The sequence below is a fragment of the Oryctolagus cuniculus genome, chromosome 2, assembly GCF_964237555.1.
Source record: "Oryctolagus cuniculus chromosome 2, mOryCun1.1, whole genome shotgun sequence".
Lineage (NCBI taxonomy): Eukaryota > Metazoa > Chordata > Mammalia > Lagomorpha > Leporidae > Oryctolagus > Oryctolagus cuniculus.
Window position 1 is genome coordinate 105,425,847 of NC_091433.1, and position 6,348 is coordinate 105,432,194.

Genomic DNA, 6,348 nt, shown 5'->3' on the forward strand with positions numbered 1-6,348 from the left:
CCTCTGTGCACCTGTGCTTCCAAGGTCAGGACCTGCACTCATGAAAGCCTTGGATTTCTGCTTTTCCTTCTATGCCCTCAGATCCTGCTTTAGTCCTCTGCCTGATGATCTCTTGTCTGGACACCTGAGCAGCCACCCAGCTGAGCACCCCTGCTGCCAGTCTCGCTCAATTCTTAAAGTGATCCTTAGCAATTTTAGAAGAAAAATCCAAACTCTACTGCTGGCTTTCATCAGGTTTCTGTTGCTTTAACAAATACCTGGAGGTTAGGTACTTGATAAAGTAAAGAGCTTTATTTTCCACAACATTCTGAGCTACTACTGGGCAGATTCCAGCACTGACTCAGCTCTGGTTGAGGACCCCATGGAGGATATCCACAAGGCAAGAATACCTGTGAAGGTGATCTCATTAGAAGACAAGAAGCCACAGAGTGGGAACAAACTGAGATCCTGCAAGAAGTATGCTAATTCCTTTTTTAAAGATTTATTTATTTATTTATTTATTTGAAAGTCAGAGTTACACAGAGAAAGAAGGAGAAGCAGAGAGAGAGAGAGAGAGAGAGAGAGAGAGAGGTCTTCCATCTGCTGGTTCACTCCCCAATTGGCTGCAATGGCTGGAGCTGCGCCGATCTGAGCCAAGAGCTTATTCTGGGTCTCCCATGTGGATGCAGGGGCCCAAAAACTTGGGTTATCTTCTACTGCTTTCCCAGGCCATAGCAGAGAGCTGGACTGGAAGTGGAGCAACTGGGACTCGAACCGGCACCCGTGGGAGATGCTGGCACTGCAGCTGACGGCTTAACCTGCTATGCCACAGTTCCATCCCTAGCTAATTCCTTTTGAGAGCAGCACCCCTACTCCCAATGATCTAACAAACAATCCTCATTAGACGCCCATCTCTTAAAGATCCCACCACTTCTCACATCATTCCACTGAGGACCAAACTTCCAAAACGTGAGCCAATAAGGGACAAACTACACCCAGATAGTAGCATCTGTCTCCTCTTCATTCTGGTCTATCTGTACCTGTCTTCATTTCTCAGTTCTCTCCTATCACACTTCTTTCTGCCTCTTACTTACTTTCCTGTTGTTTCCTAAATCATTTCAGGTTCCATGTCCTTGCCTCTGTTTAGAATGTCCTTTCCATCTTTTACTTCTCATAAACTTCTGAAAATGCCAGCTCAGAAATAACCTCTTCAGGGCAACTTCTCTCATGTCCCCAAGTACCGTTATTTCATTTTTCTATAGTGACACTCATCAGGCTAAATTTTTATTTGCCTTCAGCAAGGAACATCCTAATCCCATTGCATTCCCAGTATCTAGAAGATTTGTTGCTTTCAACGTTGTATTATCTGTCTAGGGCTTCCAAGAACAGCGTCTCTCTCTCTCTCTCTCTCTCTCTCTCTCTCTCACACACACACACACACACACACACAAACACACTGGGTGATTCAAACAACAGAAATGTATTTCTCAGTTGATTACAAGTCCAAGAACAAGGTGCGGACAGAAGCAATGCCTGCTGAAGGCTGCGAAGGGAGAATCTCTTCCAAGCTTCTTCTTTCCTTGGCTTGGAGAAGATCATTTCATACCTGTGCCTCTCATGTCATCTTTCCTTTGTTCATGTTTGTCTGGCCCCACATTTCCGGTTTTTATAAGGACACTAGTCATACTAGATTAGGGCTCATTTCATTCCACATGACCTCATCTTTACTTAATTCTTTACATCTGCAAGGACCCTAGTTCCAAGTAACGTCACATTCTGAGGTTCTGGGAGTTAGAGCTTCAGCATATGAATTTAGACAGGAAATACTTTAATCCATGACAAATGCACTCAATAAATGTGTGTTGAATTACCGAATGAAGGCACAATCAAGAATTAATGAAGTGCTGCCATTTTGTTGTTTGAAACATATCCCATTGTTTCCTTTCCTTCCTAATCCCACTATTTTCTTTATTTTATCCAGATATTTTTATATTGACACTTGTTATGTTTTCTGTTCTCCAACCTATTCCTCATAGCACTGTTTAATTACTTTTTTAAAGTGATTTTTGCCATCAGCTCATTTATCTGCTTCAGGCTCTTTTGTGGCTTACCAACTACTGCTTTATCACATCTAAATCTGCCTTAGTTCTGAGAACCACTGGAATCTGAATTATCTACTTCATTATATTTTAAGCAGTTTCTGAACTTGGACTCTATAAACAATCACATTGGGATGGATGGAGAAGTCTTAATGGAAATAATGATATAAAAATTAACTATGTATTTAGGTAGACATCATCTAAAGTAGGCCTGGAGAATATCTGGGGACCAATAGACAGAGAACTATCTCATAGATATTTGATGATGAAGAAACAGAAAAATGTCAATGTACCATCCGTAGGTCCAGCAAAAGTGGCAATGGGTACCAAAAATGGATGCAATCTAGAAACAGGAAACCTAGGTATAAGCAATATCCAGGTAGGTAGGCCAGCCAAGAAAGTATGTCAGTGGATTATAAAGCATGAACTGGGGGTGGGCTTTTGGCCCAGTGGTTAAGATACTTGTTAAGATGCCTGAGTTTGATACCTAACTTCAGATCCTAACTCCAGCTTCTGACTAATAGTGTAAACCCTCGGTGACAGTGGTGATGGTTGAAGTGATGAGAACCCTGCCTCCCATGTGGGAGACCTGGATTGAGTTCTTGGTTCCTAGTTTTGGCCATTGTGAACATTTGGGGAGTGAATTTAGTAGATGGGAGTTCTCTCTCTCTTTTTTCCTCTCTGCTTCTGAAAATAATAACAACAATAAAAAGAATGATGCATTGGGTTAAAGTGTAGGAGGACACTCCAGGTTTTCTGGAAGAGCCACTGGGCTCATTAGATCCCGGTGTTGGAATCGAAGTAGGAACAGTAAGTACAGAGAAATGAAATTAGTCCATTCCATTCAAGTTGACCACAACCAGAATAATGGAATGGCACAATAATGTTAATGAAAACTATGTTTATATAATCAATCTTCCCTTCCAACTAAAAATGAAAAAGATAAATTAAAATCATCCTTTTGTGTTAAATTTTTGAAAGGATTACAGAAGTTTTCTGGTCTTAAAAAATTGCCACATGGGTGTCACATTTCTGATATGAGAGCAAATGTTTCTCTAAATATCAATAGTTTTTCTCAAAAACCAGTGATTACTGATGAGGAGAAACACAGCAGTATAAGAAGAATGGGCACTGATTTTGAGACTACCTTTCTAGCTCCTGTGTAAACTATTAATCCTTTTTGGCCTTAGGGTCTTTTCATATAAAAAGTGGTAACAATCCTGAGCTTTACTCTTAGCTGATAGGGCAGTCTTATGAACCCAGTGAAATAAGGTGTGAAAATTGCTATGCTGACTATAAGACAGACACTCTTCAAAAGCAGGTCACCCTCATGGATACTAGCATATAAGTAGCAATATAAAAGTATCTAAGAAAGTCCATGGCATAGATACAGAGAAGTTTATTTCAGTATGAAAACATCTTGAAATTTGTGTATGATTTCTGTAATACACCTTTTCCATGAACACTGTGAAGACTGCATGGATACTACTAAAATCCTAGTGGCACCAGTAGAGGATTAGTATTTGAAATCTTTGCTGTTTAATTCAACCTCACAGAGGTATGATTTTCTGCCATTCTTCGTTAGCGCGATGCAAGTTTGGCCCTTGTCCAAGTGGCGGAGCAGATTTGGAAGGATGACCGAGATTCACAAAGGCAGGATGTGTTGCAGAAAGATGACGCACACTGTGAGGGCTCTTTCCCTCCCTCCTGCCTCTCCCCATTCCCATCTCCCTTGAGTGCGTCTCTCCCAGCAGGAGCTCCGCTGCTCTGCCAGTACCACAGTGACAATATGAGATATCGCATCCGAAGAAGCGCAGCCAAATATTTGATTTGGACGATTGCACTGAAGATGCCTCATCACAACTGTGGGTGCCCAGATTACCAACTCCTTGCTCTTGGCTTCGGTACATTTTGCAGTGAGTACAAACTGCATAGAAGAGCTCGTTACAACACTGATGGATGAGATCCCAAATGGCTGATGTGGAGTGTCTTGTTTGGGGAAGAGTTCACTGATGAGGAATAAGCTGAGGAGGCAAGATGCTGTTGTTTTTCCTGTCAAGGCAAATGGTACTAAGAACATGGCAAGCGTTTTTTGATTTTTTTTTTCCTTTCTAACTTGGATTCAGAAACCGTTGGCGATGATAAGGCAATTGCTTTTCCGGGGAGATCACAGAAGAAAGAAGAGTCACAGTGACTCTTAGCCTTCCCTCTTTGGTGGGGATTGTCTCCATTTCACTGAGCATTTGTGGTCAAAATTACAGATCTGGGAAGGATGTCGTCTTAGCTGCTTCTAACATTCTGCTATGTTCAGCTTCTACTCCAATTGAAACAGAAGCCATTATGCATAATTAGCACCAAGTAGTACCTTATTTATGTTTTCCTTCTACAAAGGATAATGACTCTTAAAGTCTATGCAGAAAACTTTAGAGCTCCCCAGAGAGAAAAGAAGGCCTGTACTTCCTTTATTTCTTCATTATTGATTGAGAAATGAAAGACAGAGTATTTCCCCCATTATCTATAGTTTCAGTTTTTGCAGTTTCAATTATTAATCATTATCTGAAGTCTGAAAATGTCAAAGGAAAAATCCAGAAATAAGCAATTCTTAAGTTCTAAATTTTACACTGTTCCAATCAGAGGGATGAAATCCTTACCCAGGATAGGATTTATCTGGCTATCCAGTGTATCCACGATATATACACTACTTGCCTGTTAGTTACTTGGTAGACATCTCAGTTACCATCTAGACTCGCAATATTGCAATATTTGTGTTCAAGTAGTCCTTATTTTATTTCATAAGGGTCCCAAAGCATAAGAGTACAGATCCCAAGGAGACACCAGGGTATAGAACATGGAAGGACAGATTAATTCCAGCATTAAATAGCCATACCATGAGGGATAAGTAAAACCAAAGTATATATGAAGGTTCACTAGTATCCACTGTTTCAAGTGCCCACTAGAGTTCTTGGTATGTATCTTCTGCAGATGGGGTAGAGGGTGGGCACTGTGTACTGTATTTTATTTTCAATGCATGAAAGTAAATTTTTATTTATCAATATCCATTAATGGGGCTAGCATTTAGCCTAGCAGTTAAAATCTCCATATCCCATATCACGGAACCTGGTTTGATTTCTAATTCCAGCTTCCTGCTAATGCAGAAAGGCATTGCTGGGAGGCAGCAGTACTGATGCTAGTGATTGGGTTCCTGCCACTTACATGAGAAACCTGGATATCATTCCTGGCTCATGATTTTAGCCTCAGTCCAGCTCTGGCCAGTTGTCAAAGGCATCTGGGAAATGAAATGCAGATAAAAGTTCAGTCTGTATTATTTGTTTTACAAATATGCAGTCCTTGTATCATTAAAATTTCAGTGGTAATTTTAGGACTTATATAACTTAGAAGATTTATAAAATTGCAATATTGGTTTGGTCACTATCATATTTATACAAAGACCTTGCAGTCTTTGTATATTGATATACAAGTATATAATATTTGTATATTTGATATATTGATATCAAAACAGAAATAGAGGTGCTTGTATCAACGCACAGTTATGATAAAGTTCAAATTTTATAACTTTGGTTATTTTTGTTTGCACATATGGTTATATAAGTACATATCTGCATGTGTACATACAAGTATATATGCACAAGAAAACACACACGTGTATATATATGTATGTGTGTAAATACATACCAAAGTTGAAGTCTCCAGAATGATCTAGAAAAAAATGGAAGTATTGTAGTATGCATGTATTTTAACAGATTTTCCTATTTGCCTTTTATAATCTGCCTTGAAAAAATTAAATCATATGAGATGAATCTGAATATTATGCTCCTGCTGTCAACTAGCTCATTAGCTATGTGCTAATCTGCAAAGATCATGGGTTCAGACACTAGGTGGTTCATGTCTGTTTGCACTGCTCCACAGAGTGAGACTGTAGTTCTAATCCCACTAAGAAAGGCTTAGGGGTTTAGAATGTGAGCTCTGGAAGTAGGTTTCATAGATTCAAATTCTAGCATTCCACTTTCTAGATGTGTGATTTCCAATTAGTTACTCAACTACCAGGTGATGGCTAATTTTTGATATCAATTTAATTGGATTATATGATATCTAGAAACCAAGGAGCTCATTACTCTGAGTGAGTCTGTAAGTGTGTTTCCAAAAGAGATTAGCATGTGAGCCTGAGTGTATCAAGTAGAAGTCCTGCCTTCAATGTGTGTGGATGCCATCAATTGGCAGAGAGTCTGGAGAGAACAAATGTAGAATGTGA